The sequence below is a fragment of the Mytilus galloprovincialis genome, chromosome 13 (genome assembly GCF_965363235.1).
Source record: "Mytilus galloprovincialis chromosome 13, xbMytGall1.hap1.1, whole genome shotgun sequence".
In the NCBI taxonomy this organism is placed as follows: Eukaryota; Metazoa; Mollusca; class Bivalvia; order Mytilida; family Mytilidae; genus Mytilus; species Mytilus galloprovincialis.
In genome coordinates, this window is record NC_134850.1 from 72,396,164 (window position 1) to 72,414,018 (window position 17,855).

Sequence of the window (17,855 nt, forward strand, 5' to 3'; positions counted from 1 at the left end):
ATAGACTTGTTTTACCAGCTAATACTGAGTCAGTATTTCAAATTAAAGTTCCTAAAAACATTAAAGAAGAAGACATGCTAGTCGAACCAAATGCAAGATTAGTTAGAAATGGAATTTTGATTTCTACTGCTTTAGTAAATACAACTAAACGTAAGGTTGCCATTTCTGCAATAAATTGTAGGGATCGAGATGTAACTTTAAAAAGAAATTAAGTTGTTGGTAGCATACAAACAGTTAAAACAATTTCTGATTTAGTTAGTGTGAACAATTTAGACAATTTATCTGAACTTCCAGAACATTTAACAGGTCTGATTGATAGGGTTTCTTAAAAAATGACTGAGAGTCAAAAACAGGATTTAAGTAAACTGGTGATAAAATATCAGGATATTTTTTTGGGTCCCGACGGAAAGCTTGGGAAAACAGATATTGTTAGGCATACAATAGATACTGGGAACACAAAGCCTGTTAAGATACCTCCCAGGAGGGTTCCCATTAAACAAAGGGAAATAATTGAACAAGAGTTAGAGAAAATGTTACAAAATGATGTAATTGAACCAAGTTGTAGTCCTTGGAGTGCCCCAGTCACACTTTGCTTAAAGAAAGACTCAACATGGCGCTTCTGTATTGATTACAGGGTTTTGAACTTACATACTTTAAAGGATTCGTACCCCTTGCCCCGTATAGACTCTTCTCTTGACTCCCTAGGGAACAATAAGTGGTTTAGCACTATCGATTTAGCTTCCGGTTATTGGCAGGTACTCGTTGATGAAAAAGATAGGCCTAAAACTGCCTTTTCTTGCCACAAGGGGTTATTTCAGTTCAAAGTGATGCCATTTGGGTTGTGTAATGCGCCCAGTTGTTTTGAAAGATTGATGGACATTGTTCTAAAGGGTTATCAGTGGGAAAGGTGTATGTGTTACCTAGATGATGTCATTATTTTTGGCCCTACTTTTGAGAAGGCTCTAGAGAATTTAGACCTTGTTTTTGATAGATTTAGAAAGGCTAGTCTTAAGCTTAAACTAAGAAATGCTTTCTTTTTCAACACCAGGTGTTATATTTAGGACATTTAGTTAGTGATAAGGGAATAGCTTGTGACCCAGCAAAAATTGAAAGTGTTAGTGATTGGCCAGTCCCTAAAAATGTAAATGAAGTCCGCAGTTTTCTAGGCTTGGCAGGGTATTATAGGAGGTTTATCCCTAGTTTTTTTAGAAATAGCATCTACAATGACAAATCTGACGAAAAAGGGCTTGAAATTTTTGTGGGATCAGGATTGTCAAAATGCTTTTGAAGTTTTGAAAGAGAAACTTATTTCTGCTCCCATTTTAAGTTACCCTATAGGGGATGGTGAATTTATTCTGGATACAGATGCTAGTGGTCATGCAATAGGTGCTGTCCTTTCACAGGTACAGGATGGTGAGGAAAAGGTTATTGCCTATGCTAGTCGAATGTTGAGTGATACCCAACAAAAATATTGTACTACGTACCGGGAACTTTTAGCGGTAATTACCTTTGTCAAATATTTTCGCCACTACCTGTTAGGTCAACAATTTAGGATTCGCACAGATCATGCATCTTTAATTTGGTTGAAGAATTTTAAACACCCAGAAGGTATGGTTGCTAGGTGGATTTCTGTCTTGGATACCTATGATTATGAGATTGAATATCGAAAAGGTACGCAGCATACGAATGCTGATGTTTTATCCAGAAAACCATATAGATTGTGTAAACGCTCTGATTGTCCTGCGTGTGATAAAAATCAAGTAGGTCAGAGTTGTGATAACCCCGATAAATGTCTTCTAGCACCCATTAGGCCTGGAAATAGTGATTTAGATGAGACAATTCCCTATGTTGAAGATGATAGTGATAATGAAGGTGAACCTGATTTGCCACAAATTTCAAATTGGTTAAGAGTTTGGACAAGTGAGGAGAAATTCTCTTGGCAGGATAATGACCCAGATATTTCAAAAATTGTAAATATGTTAGGAGAATTTGATGAAAAACCTGGCAAGGAAGTAGTTTCCGGTTGTTCATATGGAATTAGAAATTTATGAAGTGTATGGGAGTCCTTGTTAATAGAAAATGGCTTACTGTATTATAGGATTGAAACGGATAATGAGGAAAATCTTGTTTTGGTAGCCCCAACTGAAATTAGGAATCAAATTATGAAAGAATTTCATAATTCAGTTATATCTGGTCACTTGGGTAAAGATCGAACGATTAGAGCAATTAAAAATAGGTTTTATTGGCCTGGAATGACTTCTGATATAAGTTCATGGGTTCGTGAGTGCATTGTTTGTGCTAAAGCTAAACCTGGCCCAGGTATAGGTAGATTTCCTTTACAACAGTCTTTAGTAGGTTGTCCATTCGATAGGATTGGGGTTGACATTGTAGGCCCATGTCCCATTACTGAAAATGAGAATGAGTATTTAATTGTAGTACAAGACTACTTTACAAAATGGACTGAGGCTTTTGCAGTTAAAAACCATAATGATTTGACAGTAGCAGATAAACTAGTTTCTGAAATATTTTTGTCGGTTTGGAATGCCCCTGCAAATACACAGTGATCAGGGCAGGGAATTTGAATCCATCCTATTTCAAGCAGTTTGTGATAAGTTGGGAATAGATAAAACTAGAACAACACCCTATCGGCCACAGAGTGATGGTCTTGTTGAACGTTTCAACCGAACTTTACAGAAAATGTTGTCCATGTTTGTCAATAAATTCAGAAATAATTGGGATGATTTATTGCCTTACTTGTTAATGGCTTATCGAGCCACAGAAAATGATTCAACTGGTGTTAGCCCCCATAAAATGTTGACTGGTAGGGAAATGGTTTACCCGTTAGATATTATGGCTGGAAATCCTTCAACTGTAAGGAAAACATTTAATTTTGCTAGGGAAAAGTTGTCAAAGGCCGCTACTAGGCAAATGAAAAGTTATGATAGGGGACTTAAACCTCGTCAATATGAAGAAAATGATTTTGTATTTAGATGGTATCCCCCTACTGCAGGAATTAAATTAGGGTTAGGTTGGAGAGGTCCATATAAAGTAAAAGCCAAACTTTCTGATGTGACTTACAGAATTCAAGAAACCCCTACTGCAAAGGACAAAGTAGTCCATGTAGACCATTTAAAACCCCATTTCGGGAATGTCCCTGTCACAAGTCTACCACCTGAAATAGAGGATGAAATCCAGTCTGATAAGTCCGATATAGAACCCCCTTTATTGGATTTTCACCTGTCATTTGATGAAACTCATGAAACTGAAAATGATATTCCCCTTATTATAGATGTAAACCCCTGTACCCCTAGCCCACAAAGAACCAGATGTGGAAGAACAGTGAAAAAGCCAACAAAGTATTCACCGTGTATATAGTTTTAGATATTTGTTTATAATGTTTGTACTGAAATCAGTACTTAGTTTAAAAAAAAAAAAAAAAAAAGTTAAAATTTCAAGTTTGCATATTTTTAAATTATATTAGTGCGGTAAACATGGTAAAGTAATAATACTAAGAATGGTAAGCAGATGGAATAAGGTATGTATTTTTTTTCATATCTGAATTTAGTTTGAGGATTAGAATAAAAAAAAAAAAGAATATTTGATATGTTTTCATAAGGGTGTAAGTTATGCACAACAGATTTTAATTTATGTTGCTACACAAGCATTAGTAAAGCATAGAGCAGTGTATTGGCATATATATGTTGAGACTAGTTATATTATAAAATATATGTAATGTATTTTTATATGTTCGCTTCGTAGACCTATTAAAAAGGCTGTTTTTTTATTTAAATAACAGAAGAGTTCATATTGTTCTCACATAATAGTCACATTTTTCCAGTTACTCAATAAAAGAGTTTATCAAACGTTGATAGGAAATTGTGCGTATGGTTTTTTAAAGTTTCACATATTATACCTAAGAAAAAGGCTGTCACACATTTGTTTTATTCATTTAATATTTACACAATGTATGTTTGTTGACAATGTACTATTATTACTCTGATGTGTTTACATGAATACCTTATATATTAACTGTTCATTTATTTTATTAAATTATTCATAATATGTATTCTATTACAGTATGGCAGAAGAAAGACCTGTATTTAAAAAAGGGTATATTTGCCCAGTTGCTACATGTGGACAGGGCCCATTTAGTGTATTCCGACAATACCAGAGACACTGGCATGGGAAACATGTTCGCGAGGTCAAAGAATTTAGTTGTATAGGATGTAATGACTCGTTTCCTCGCAGGCACCATGTTAAGGAGCACTTAATCAGCTTCCATCACTTCACACCACGTCATGCCATTCTCATCATGCCATCATTACAGTCGACCATCACAGTTAATTTGAAGTATGTAAAACCCGGGAAGTGTTTACCTCCGCTGTGGGAAGACAGTACTAACATAGAGGTAGCTATGATTCAAGAAGAGGAGGAGGTGTATGAGGACGCACAGGAATATGTTCAACCTCAAGAATATGTAGAATACGGTGAAGGCGTCCCGAGGGACATGGAATACGAGTTGGTGGAGGAAAGTGGGGGGATGGTCATGAAACTGGTTCCGAAGAAAGACTTTTTATTTTGAACATTTAAATTAATTCGTTTTTGTAAAATTTATATTCATGTATTGTGTATTTCATTCTTTAATTTATATTGACTTGTATAGACCATTTATTGGTATTTGCAATGGTCTAGATGGGGGGGAGTGTTATCGTGGAGCCTTGTTTCAAAACGTAAATTGTGCAATGTCATGGGACTTTCGACCTGGTTAATTGAAAAATATAGTATTTACACTTGGGAAACGTTCTTTGAACTTTAAATATTGATGTTACCTTATAATTTTGTCATTAAGTAACTTTTAAATCCCAAACTGTTATATTTTCCTTGAATTTAGCCATGCTTTTATTTAGAGGAGTTCTGAATATTATTATTTCTCTAGATTTTTCAATTGGGTGCGTTCGGAGATCTTTCTCTGTACGTTTTTCTAAATCGAGGCATAACAAGTTTTTAATAGTAAATTTCACTGGTTTAACTTATGTGTTGATATTTCTTATTGGGTTTGTAAATTTAGATATAGTTTCTATAATTAGAACTTAATTAGTATATAAGGCCCACATATTCTTAATATCATTGCTTTTTATGCAAGAGCCACTTGTCTGTAACAGACTCTTAAGGTAGGTGCCTATTAATTTAGGACTGTTTTCTACTAGCCAGCGTTAGTCTTCGACTATTAGCAAATTGGCTGATGCGTTAGTTACGACTTGCAATTTTTGGCTTGTTGTATTATAAAACTTTGGCAAAACTTTAAAAACTGTTAAGCTTCCACGTCTGGTTTTTCCCTTCCCACATTTAATTAAGTAGTCCGTTTATTTTATAAAACAAGTTTAGATAAGAAGTGTTAAGTAAGTAGGAAATTAAGGTTTTTCAATATTATTTTAGAAAAGGGGAGATAACTTTGCCCAATTTTCACTATACTGAAAATTATAGAAGTGTTGATTTGATGTATATTTATATTAAATCCTGACATGTAGATTTGTAATTATAACATCATTAAACTATGTGAACTTGATTGTCTTTATTTAAATAAGCTACCAAGAGGAGTCAAAGACTCAGGATCGAACTACAACAGAACCTAGAGCTTAGATATACCCTGTTTTAAAGGTTTAGTCATTAACATGACACCGTTCATATTATTTTGGTTGTTTTAGTCATTGTCAATAATTCTGGTTGTTCCTTTTTGGTTTTTGGTGGTTTGAATATTCCAATTTATCATTTCGGTTGATCTCATTGAACAATCATACCGTACTAAAACAAGACATCAACATTTACAAATAAATAATTCACAAGTTACATGAAAAACAAGACAGGATAACTAGCTCCGGTTACACATGAAATGACTCATCTAATGCCTCAATTGTAACGTTTTCTGTCATCTGAAATAATAAAAAATCAACAGATTATTTAAAAATGTCTATCAACATGAAAAGTTCATACAAATTCCAAGCGACAACAACCCGACCATAGAGCAGAAAACAGCCGAAGGCCACAATGGGTCTTCAATGAAGCGAGAAACTCCCGCATCCGGTGGCGTCCTTTAGCTGGCCCCTTAATAAATATTTTTACTAGTTCAGTGATAGTGGACTTTATAGTAAACTGCGAATACATGTATATTTATTATATTTAAGGGATAATTTTAACTATGATACAAGTTTTGGCACACATCGCGCATTTACTATACATGCAGGCTCTGTCATCGGACGAGTTAAGGTTTTTTCATCATTTTTTATTATTTGTACTTTTGTTGTACTGTTTGTGTCAGCGACAACAGTTTGACTCAGTCCATTCCCGAATCACACGCTTGTAATTCCATGGTTGTCTTTGGTTGCTTTATACCATATGCGTTTTGAACATAAAATAGGCAGGTAGTTTTCTTGTTTGAATTGTTTTACATTTATAATTTAGGGCCCTGTTATAGCTTGCTTTCATGCAGTTTGTGTGTTTTTCTCATTGTTTTTAAGGCATACGCTGACCTAAACTTGATTAATTCAACATAATTTTTGTGTCTAAAAGAAAGTTGTCTCATTGTCAATGTTTATGGGATAAGTGGTTACCGTCACTTCTTCTAAATAAGACCTAGATATAAATGACGGTCATGTTTTGCAAACCAACATTTATTCACATTGAAAATACAAAACTGTCAGATATTGTTTTCGAAAGTTATCCTGAAGTTTCAATTGAATTTGAACTGTACAAAAAATTAATTTGAACTGTAAAAATAATGTGAAAAACATGCCTATGAAAATAAATGTGCCAGAAACGGGGAGAAAGTTACAAATCTCACTGCTATGTTATGGATGCTTAAGTGTGAAAACTCGCTTTAGTGCGCAAGTAACACAGTATATATAGTACCAGAAAATCTGGCAGGACTGCATGCATGATTAATTTGTGCAGAACAGCATAGACTATAGTCGGTTTGGGACTGTTCGTCAATAATTGAATGCATAAATGTATTAATAATTAATAGTAAATATTGTAAACTAAGTGTATATGATATAGTATAGTAAATTAAAATTATGGCACAATCAAAACACATCCTTTTATTTTTCATCTTTACATACTACTATTATAAACAAAGAAAATATAATAATGTTACAAAATAATTAGATACCAGTGTTTGCTATTCAGTATTTATATTCCATTTAAAATTAGTTTGAAGTTAAGTGAAATAAGGGATACGCCTTTCATTAGGAAAATGTGTATTATCATAATTAACTATGTCCAAAAGTGCCCCTTTAAAATGAATTTTAACACGCCAAGTTTACTTTACAATAAATATATATTTAAATTCTCGAAAAACAATGTTCAGATCCGTGCCAAAGTTTCTTTTCATAAATTGTTTGTTAAAAAAACCCAAAAAAAACGGGTGATATATATAGACGAAACCGGGTGATTGTGTAGTAACAACATTGACGAAACCGGTTTATTTTAATTTGACATGACCCTTTTCTTTCGTTCCATACACAGAAATACAATTATTGAGATGCAATCTCCGTGTCAATATCTATCTTCCCGTACCTTTCTTTCCGTACAATGTGAACAATTTAACGAGAAATTAAACAATTTCGAGGCAAGGGTCACTCAATTCGTCATTTTGACATGCATTTTGACTTATTTCTCCGTTAATATAGAACGGTTGTAGAAAATATTGCATCTCACAATAGAAAATAGTTGTATATGTATATATATATTCTTCGATATCATAAAAAAAAATAAAAAATAAGGAGAAACCTACCTTTCTTTTGTCTATTGGTGTTCCGTCATTGTGCCGGATGTTAGATACCATGAGTCCGAGCAAATTTTGCCGGTGTGGTTTAGACACAGTGAAAAGATTTATTTAATTCTTTTGACCAAAGGTTTGTAAATTAAACAAATCCTTGTTTTTACGTTCGTAGTAACATAGTACATTCCATTGTCGGTCACCTGTGTCAATTCACGTGCACACTGACTACATTGTTTTTGTATTTGAATCTTTCGGCCAATGAAATGAGACGTTACAAGTTGTTTGTTTATGATACGCCAGAATGTTATCAATGAACTATCAAATGCTAAAATTCACTGCATTTCACTGTATACCTAGTCATATATAATGGAAATAGAAAAAGAGAAAGGCAATGGTTACGACTTGGTATTTTTAATAGCATTATCATTTGTCCATAATTTGGAATATATTTACTAGATGGAGCTTGACATTAATATCATTGACAAATGGTTGCAAGAAATGAATGATGGTAATTTAAACCTAGCAATTTTATTAAGATCTTAAAAAAGCTTTTGATTGGTAGATCATGACATTCTTTGTTTAAAGCTTGAAATTAATGGATTTAGTTAGGCTGCTGTTAGTTTTTTTTTTCAAGTCTGAAAAACAGAAAACAGCAGGTAAACATTTGTAATGTTTATTCTGAACATTATGTAAAATTTGGTGTCCATCAAGGTTCTATATCTTGTCCTCTATTGTTTGTGCTATTTATAAATGACCTTTCCTTATTCATTGAAAATTGTGAAAAGACCTTTATGCTGATGATACTAATCTTCATAAATCAGGGAAAACATATAGAAAATATACATGATGATGTTCAAGAAGATTTAAACAGGGTTGAAGAGTGGTGTAAAATGAATAACATGTCCATTAATGCAAATAAAACAAAATATTTGATTGCTGAAACAAAGCAGTAACTATATCAATTCAGACTTTTCAACCAAACTTGATAATAAATTAAAGTATTACAAAATTCTTCATGTGAAAATTATTAGGTGTTAAAATTGACAGCACACTTAACTGGAGAAATCAAATTGACCAAGTTTGTGCTAATATATATCATCCAGAATATTTATTTCTATATAAATGCATTGTATGGAAACACCAATGTACATAGTTCAAAATTTAAACTGAAACCAGATATTAATCCTTACTCCTTGAGAGGTGTCACTCAAGGTAATCTGACATTTCCTAAGCCAAAAGCTGAGCTATTTAAGAAATCTTTAACTTGTTTATTCTGGACCAGTTTTATAGAATGGACTATCACACAAAACATGTAAACACTTATACTTTTGAACAAAGAACAAAGAAGAACTTGATAAGATTATATTTTCCTACAATGTATTTGTATATTTTTGACTTTTATTTGACTTTTATTTGATTTTTTTGGCTACATGTACACCTTGAACAGCTTTATATCTTATTGTCATGTCATATATAATTCCATAAGCTTGATCTAAATGCATCCTCCTTTATAAAATGATATAATTTTCAGTCTACTGAAACAGGCACTTTTTTTTTTATTGAAAAGAACAATAAAACAATCGTTGGAAAAATTACTTAGCCTGTTAAAGTCATAAGAAACCTCAAATTAAAAAAATTAATGCATATGTTTTTTTATAACTCAATGGATAGTTAACATTATAAAACTTATGTACATACAATGTATACTTTTTTCTGAAGAAAATTCTTAAATTTATTCATGTTTAGAAGAATAATAACCAAAATTGACAACAACACTTCGAATGGTCTGCAATTTTATTTGCTATGGTCTACATGTTTCGCCTACGTCTGCAATTTTATTTGCTATGGTCTACATGTTTCGCCTGCAAGGCAGGCTTCATCAGGACCCTGACTTGCAGGCGAAACATGTAGACCATAGCAAATAAAATTGCAGACCATTCGAAGTGCTGTTGTCAATTTTGGTTATTATTTTAATGTTGCATTTATTTGCATAATTTGACAACCCTGCATACCAAGGTATCCACTTCAGGGACTCTAACGAAATGATTCACACAGGCGTTGGTTCACCACATGGAGTTTAATATTTAGAAGAAGTTTACTTTATTTTAATTGCTTCCTTCCAGGAAGCAATTCCCCCGACATATTTTCCGTATGCAAAGTGACCTCAGTGTGACCCATCTCGTAAAAATCCGGTGTTTGCAATACGCATGGATGTCCTTAAAATAAACTTTCATCTGAATTTACATGTTAAACACGTGCTAAATTTCCATGCTTTTTTGTTGATTTTTTGTTGATTGTTGACAAACAGGTGACAATCGTTAAACTTCGGCTTCAAAATACGAACTTTAATTAATTACCTGCCATATTTTCACAACAACACTGACTGATTGAAAAAAAATTGACGATTAGACGAAACTTATGCGAAAAAAAAATGAAAAATTCTTGAACAGAAGACTAAGTTTATGATGTTTGTATCCATTGGTTCAAGAATTGGAAGAACATTATTTTTCACCGGTCACTCATTTCTTATGACGTTAAGCTGATAGACAAATACTGTTGATATACTGTATAAAAGAGGACTATATTGTATGTTAACCACCGACAATAGGTATAGACAAATACTGTTGATAGACGTTAATATAGGAGCGCTAAATTGTATGTTAACCACCGACGGTAGGTATAGACAAATACTGTTGATAGATGAATAGTGTATGTTAACCACCGACGGTAGGTATAGCCAAATACTGTTGATAGACGGTATATAGGAGGACTGTATTGTATGTTAACCACCGACGGTAGGTATAGCCAAATACTGTTGATAGACGGTATGTAGGAGGACTGTATTGTATGTTAACCACCGACGGTAGGTATAGCCAAATACTGTTGATAGACGTTAATATAGGAGCGCTAAATTGTATGTTAACCACCGACGGTAGGTATAGACAAATACTGTTGATAGACGGTATATAGGAGGACTGTATTGTATGTTAACCACCGACGGTAGGTATAGCCAAATACTGTTGATAGACGGTATGTAGGAGGACTGTATTGAATGTTAACCACCAACGGTATGTATAGACAAATACTGTTGATAGACGGTACATTGGAGCACTATATTGTATGTTAAACACCGACGGTAGGTATAGCAAAATACTGTTGATAGATGGTATAAAGAAGGACTGTATTGTATGTTAACCACCGACGGTAGGTATAGACAAATACTGTTGGTAGACTGTATATAAGAGGACTGTATTGTATGTAAACCATCGACGGTAAATATAGACAAATACTGTTGATAAACGGTATATTTGAGCACTATATTGTATGTTAACCACCGACGGTATATATAGACAAATACTGTTGATAGACGGTATATTGGAGCACTATATTGTATGTTAACCACCGACGGTAGGTATAACCAAATACTGTTGATAGATGGAATATAGAAGGACTGTATTTTATGTTAACCACCGACGGTAGGTATAGAAAAATACTGTTAATAGACGGTATATAGGAGCACTATATTGCATGTTAACCACCAATGGTAGGTATATACAAATACTGTTAATAGACGGTATATAGGAGGACTGTATTGTATGTTAACCACGGACGGTATGTATAAACGAATACTGTTGATAGACGGTGTATAGGAGGACTGTATTGTATGTTAACCACGGACGGTAGGTATAGTCAAATACTGTTGATAGACGGTATATAGGAGCACTATATTGTATGTTAACCACCGACGGTAGGTATAGACAAACACTGTTGATAGACGGTATATAGAGGGACTGTATTGTATGCTAACCACCGACAGTAGGTAAAGCTAAATACTGTCGATAGATGGTATATAGGAGGACTGTATTGTATGTTATTGTCGACGGTAGTATAGCCGAATACTGTTGATAGACGGTATATAGGAGCACTGTATTGTATGTTAACCACCGACGGTAAGTATAGCCAAATACTGTTGATAGACGGTATGTAGGAGGACTGTATTGAATGTTAACCACCAACGGTATGTATAGACATATGCTGTTGATAGACGGTATATTGGAGCACTATATTGTATGTTAACCACCGACGGTAGGTATAGCCAAATACTGTTGATAGATGGTATATAGAAGGACTGTATTGTATGTTTACCACCGACGGTAGGTATAGACAAATACTGTTGGTAGACGGTATATAGGAGGACTGTATTGTCTGTTAACCACCAACGGTATGTATAGACATATGCTGTTGATAGACGGTATATTGGAGCACTATATTGTATGTTAACCACCGACGGTAGGTATAGCCAAATACTGTTGATAGATGGTATATAGAAGGACTGTATTGTATGTTTACCACCGACGGTAGGTATAGACAAATACTGTTGGTAGACGGTATATAGGAGGACTGTATTGTCTGTTAACCACCGACGGTAAATATAGACAAATACTGTTGATAAACGGTATATTGGAGCACTATATTGTATGTTAACCACCGACGGTAGGTATGGCCAAATACTGTTGATAGACGGTATAAAGAACTAAATTGTATGTTAATCACCGACGGTAAGTATAGCCAAATACTGTCGATAGATGGTATATAGGAGGACTGTATTGTATGTTATTGTCGACGGTAGTATAGCCGAATACTGTTGATAGACGGTATATAGGAGCACTGTATTGTATGTTAACCACCGACGGTTGGTATAGCCTAATACTGTTGATAGACGGTATATAGGAGGACTGTATTGTATGTTAACCACCGACGGTATGTATAGACAAATACAAAATGTACTGTTGATAGACGATATATTGAAGCACTATATTGTATGTTAACTAATAGGTATAGACAAATACTGTTGATATACGGTATATAGGAGGACTATTTGTAGGTATAGAAAAATACTGTTAATAGACGGTATATAGGAGCACTATATTGCATGTTAACCACCAATGGTAGGTATAGACAAATACTGTTAATAGACGGTATATAGAAGGACTGTATTGTATGTTAACCACGGACGGTATGTATAGACGAATACTGTTGATAGACGGTATATAGGAGGACTGTATTGTATGTTAACCACCGACGGTATGTATAGACAAATACAAAATGTACTGTTGATAGACGATATATTGAAGCACTATATTGTATGTTAACTAGTAGGTATAGACAAATACTGTTGATATACGGTATATAGAAGGACTATTTGTAGGTATAGAAAAATACTGTTAATAGACGGTATATAGGAGCACTATATTGCATGTTAAACACCAATGGTAGGTATAGACAAATACTATTAATAGATGGTATATAGGAGGACTGTATTGTATGTTAACCACGGACGGTATGTATAGACAAATACAAAATGTACTGTTGATAGACGATATATTGAAGCACTATATTGTATGTTAACTAGTAGGTATAGACAAATACTGTTGATATACGGTATATAGAAGGACTATTTGTAGGTATAGAAAAATGCTGTTAATAGACGGTATATAGGAGCAATATATTGCATGTTAACCACCAATGGTAGGTATAGACAAATACTGTTGATAGGCGGTATATAGGAGGACTGTATTGTATGTTAACCACCGACGGTATGTATAGACAAATACAAAATGTACTGTTGATAGACGATATATTGAAGCACTATATTGTATGTTAACTAGTAGGTATAGACAAATACTGTTGATATACGGTATATAGAAGGACTATTTGTAGGTATAGAAAAATACTGTTAATAGACGGTATATAGGAGCAATATATTGCATGTTTACCACCAATGGTAGGTATAGACAAATACTGTTAATAGACGGTATATAGGAGGACTGTATTGTATGTTAACCACGGACGGTAGGTATAGTCAAATACTGTTGATAGACGATATATTGAAGCACTATATTGTATGTTAACTAGTAGGTATAGACAAATACTGTTAATAGACGGTATATAGGAGCACTATATTGCATGTTAACCACCAATGGTAGGTATAGACAAATACTGTTAATAGACGGTATATAGAAGGACTGTATTGTATGTTAACCACGGACGGTATGTATAGACGAATACTGTTGATAGACGGTATATAGGAGGACTGTATTGTATGTTAACCACCGACGGTATGTATAGACAAATACAAAATGTACTGTTGATAGACGATATATTGAAGCACTATATTGTATGTTAACTAGTAGGTATAGACAAATACTGTTGATATACGGTATATAGAAGGACTATTTGTAGGTATAGAAAAATACTGTTAATAGACGGTATATAGGAGCACTATATTGCATGTTAAACACCAATGGTAGGTATAGACAAATACTATTAATAGATGGTATATAGGAGGACTGTATTGTATGTTAACCACGGACGGTATGTATAGACAAATACAAAATGTACTGTTGATAGACGATATATTGAAGCACTATATTGTATGTTAACTAGTAGGTATAGACAAATACTGTTGATATACGGTATATAGAAGGACTATTTGTAGGTATAGAAAAATGCTGTTAATAGACGGTATATAGGAGCAATATATTGCATGTTAACCACCAATGGTAGGTATAGACAAATACTGTTGATAGGCGGTATATAGGAGGACTGTATTGTATGTTAACCACCGACGGTATGTATAGACAAATACAAAATGTACTGTTGATAGACGATATATTGAAGCACTATATTGTATGTTAACTAGTAGGTATAGACAAATACTGTTGATATACGGTATATAGAAGGACTATTTGTAGGTATAGAAAAATACTGTTAATAGACGGTATATAGGAGCAATATATTGCATGTTAACCACCAATGGTAGGTATAGACAAATACTGTTAATAGACGGTATATAGGAGGACTGTATTGTATGTTAACCACGGACGGTAGGTATAGTCAAATACTGTTGATAGACGGTATATAGGAGCACAATATTGTATGTTAACCACCGACGGTAGGTATAGACAAATACTGTTGATAGACAGTATAAAGAGGGACTGTATTGTATGCTAACCACCGACGGTAGGTAAAGCTAAATACTGTTGATAGACGGTATATAGGAGGACTGTATTGTATGTTAAACACCGACAGTAGGTATAGCCAAATACTGTTGATAGACGGTATGTAGGAGGACTGTATTGAATGTTAACCACCAACGGTATGTATAGACAAATACTGTTGATAGACGGTATATTGGAGCACTATATTGTATGTTAACCACCGACGGTAGGTATAGCCAAATACTTTTTTTTTTAAAACAATTAAATAATCTTTATTGCACTAAATGCTGTTTAACAATTTACCTAGCTTACAGAATTAGGCTAAGTATCCCTGTATATTAATTATTATATATCCAGGGAGAATATATAATAAAATATTATATTAATGTTAGTATTTTACAATTAAACATAATACATTATATAAATAAACATCAGTACTGTTCCAAATAGATTCATTCATTTTTAAATATTTTTTTTTATGCGTCTGTTTACAAATCGTGAAAAGTTACGGATCTACGCCGTACCGTTTTGTTATTATATTATGTGTGTATTTACTTTCTCACAGGTTACCTGTGTAGTTTTTTGAGTTAGCCTAACTTATTCTTTTATGTTACGATATTAAGGATTTATTTTTCCTAGCTTACATGCTTGATCATGTTTATTTATCGAAATAAACATATAGGTAAGTGAATAATTATGTTAAATTAAAACCAATAGATCATTTGTGATGCGTTTTTTTTTTTTGGCACCTCGTGTTATATTATTTAGACTAGGCCAAGGTAATTAGCATATATGTTGATTTGTCAACCAGCAATACTTTAACTTACAGGTTACAATATGTTGACGTCTTTATTAACATTTTTCCGGTTTCAATGCTTCTTAAGGCATTTAATTTTATTATGTCGTATATTTCCCTTTTGAAAATTTTAAAGATTTCTATCTTTGTTTCTTTTTTGTTTGAAACAAAATGTGCCTTATATATGGAGAAAAATATAACTGTTATCAGGGTGTTTATGTAAGAATATTTTATATCTGCTATTTTATAGCCAGTTATTAACTTTTCTATCTTTAGAATGTGTCTATCTATTTGAAGATAAAGTAATAGCTTATATATTTCTTGCCAGTAAGTATTATTATACGGGCATGTAATAAAAAAAGGTTTATAGTTGTCAATTTCTTTGTAAAAATTACAAGAATTGTTTTCTAATACTTTCCACTGAACTAGCAATTCATTGCATGGAAGGATGAAGTGGAGTAACTTCCATTTAAACATTTTAAATTTGTTGTTATTTAGGTAATTAAATATAAAATCAAGAGTGCTTTTAAATTTTATATTTCTTCAAAGACTCTTTCCCACTTTAGAAAACCTACAGGTTTTTCTTGTTTATGCCGGACAAATAGTATTGAATATATTTCTTTATTACTCATTTCTGGATGAATATTATGATTGAGTAGTATTTGCGATTTTTTGAATTCTTTATATTTACTTTTGTTTGAAATGAGCTTTTTTGCTTTAAAATATTCTGCCAATGTTTTGGAATAGCTTTCTTTAATAAGGATAATTCTCGAATCCAATCACGTTTATCTTTTATTTTGGTTAATATTTTATTTTCTGATATATGACCTTTTTCATCAAGTATGTCATTTACATACAGAATATTATGTTCAATCCATTTAGTAAATAATAAGTATTTTCCTTTTGCTTGTATGTTATGATTACCCCATAAAATCTGCTTTCTTATGTCTAGAAATGTTTGTGGGGTCTTTGTCTGTCCTCCCTTAACATCAATCCAAGTTTTAATCAATTGCTGATAGAACTCAGGAAGGGATTTAAATATTTCTTTGTCTAACATATTAACATTTTTAATGTTCATTTGAAATATCAAAAGGTTTTTACCAAATTTGTTTAAGTAAACTCGGGGTATGATTGACCAATTTTCACCAGAATTTTGTTTAAGTTTTAAAATCCAGCGTAATTGTAGTGCTTTGAGATACAAATCTATATCGATCATTTTTAACCCACCTTCTAAATAGTCTTTACAAAGGGTTGCACGTTTAATTTTATCTTTTTTCCCATTCCATATAAAATTATATACTAGAGTTTTAAACTTTTGTATTATTTCCTTTGGGATGTACATGTTTGATGCAATATAGGTTAAATTTGGAAGAATTAATGATTTTACTACTATTATTTGACCTATTAATGTTAAATTTCTTTTCTTCCAGTTTGATATAATTTTTTCACATTTTTTTAGCTGTTTATCAGTGTTTAGTTTTTGACAGTCTTGATTGTTATAACCAAAGTGAAAGCCAAGACTTTTAATGTTATCTGTTTTCCAATTTGTGCTTTCAAATTTATCTCTGCTATGTTTAAGTTTTCCTAACCAAAATCCTTCTGTTTTATTTCTGTTAAGTTGTAATCCTGATAAACTTCCAAAAGTTTCAATTACATTTATTGCTAAGCTAACATCTTTTGGTGATTTAAGAAATAGTGTTGTATCATCTGCAAGTTGACACATTTTTAGTGAGCAGTTTCTACCATCTAATTTCACCTCTAAGCCTTTGAGATTATTATCTTGTCTTAGTTTAATTGCCATAATTTCAACTACTAATACGAAGGCTAACGAAGAAATTGGACATCCTTGACGAATTCCGCGAAAAATATTAAAACTGCTGGACACCCAACCATTGTTGAGTATACAACCTTTTATGTCTGTGTACATTGTTTGAATCCATCTTATAAAACTACTTTTAAAGCCAAATTTTACTAAGGTTTCTGACATAAAGTTCCATTCAAGGGAGTCAAATGCCTTGGAAAAATCAACAAAAAGTATGGCTCCATCTACTTTAAATTTCTCTGAGTAATCAATTATATCTTGTATTTGTCTAATATTGAAGCCTATGTATCTATTTTTTATATAACCTTTTTGGTCAGTATGAATTATTTTTGGTAAAACTTGTTTTAATCTTTGAGCAAGTGCATAAGCTAACAATTTTACATCATAATTTAACAGAGTTATTGGATAATTACTTAAAGAAAGTGGATCTTCTTTTTTATATATTAATGATATTGCTCC

The 17,855-nt window shown here is 32.8% G+C and overlaps 1 pseudogene; it reads left to right on the forward strand.

Moving 5' to 3' along the window:
* Window positions 1-1,223: 1,223 nt before the first annotated feature.
* Window positions 1,224-17,855, forward strand: part of LOC143056195 (uncharacterized) — a 40,437-nt pseudogene continuing 23,805 nt past the window's right edge.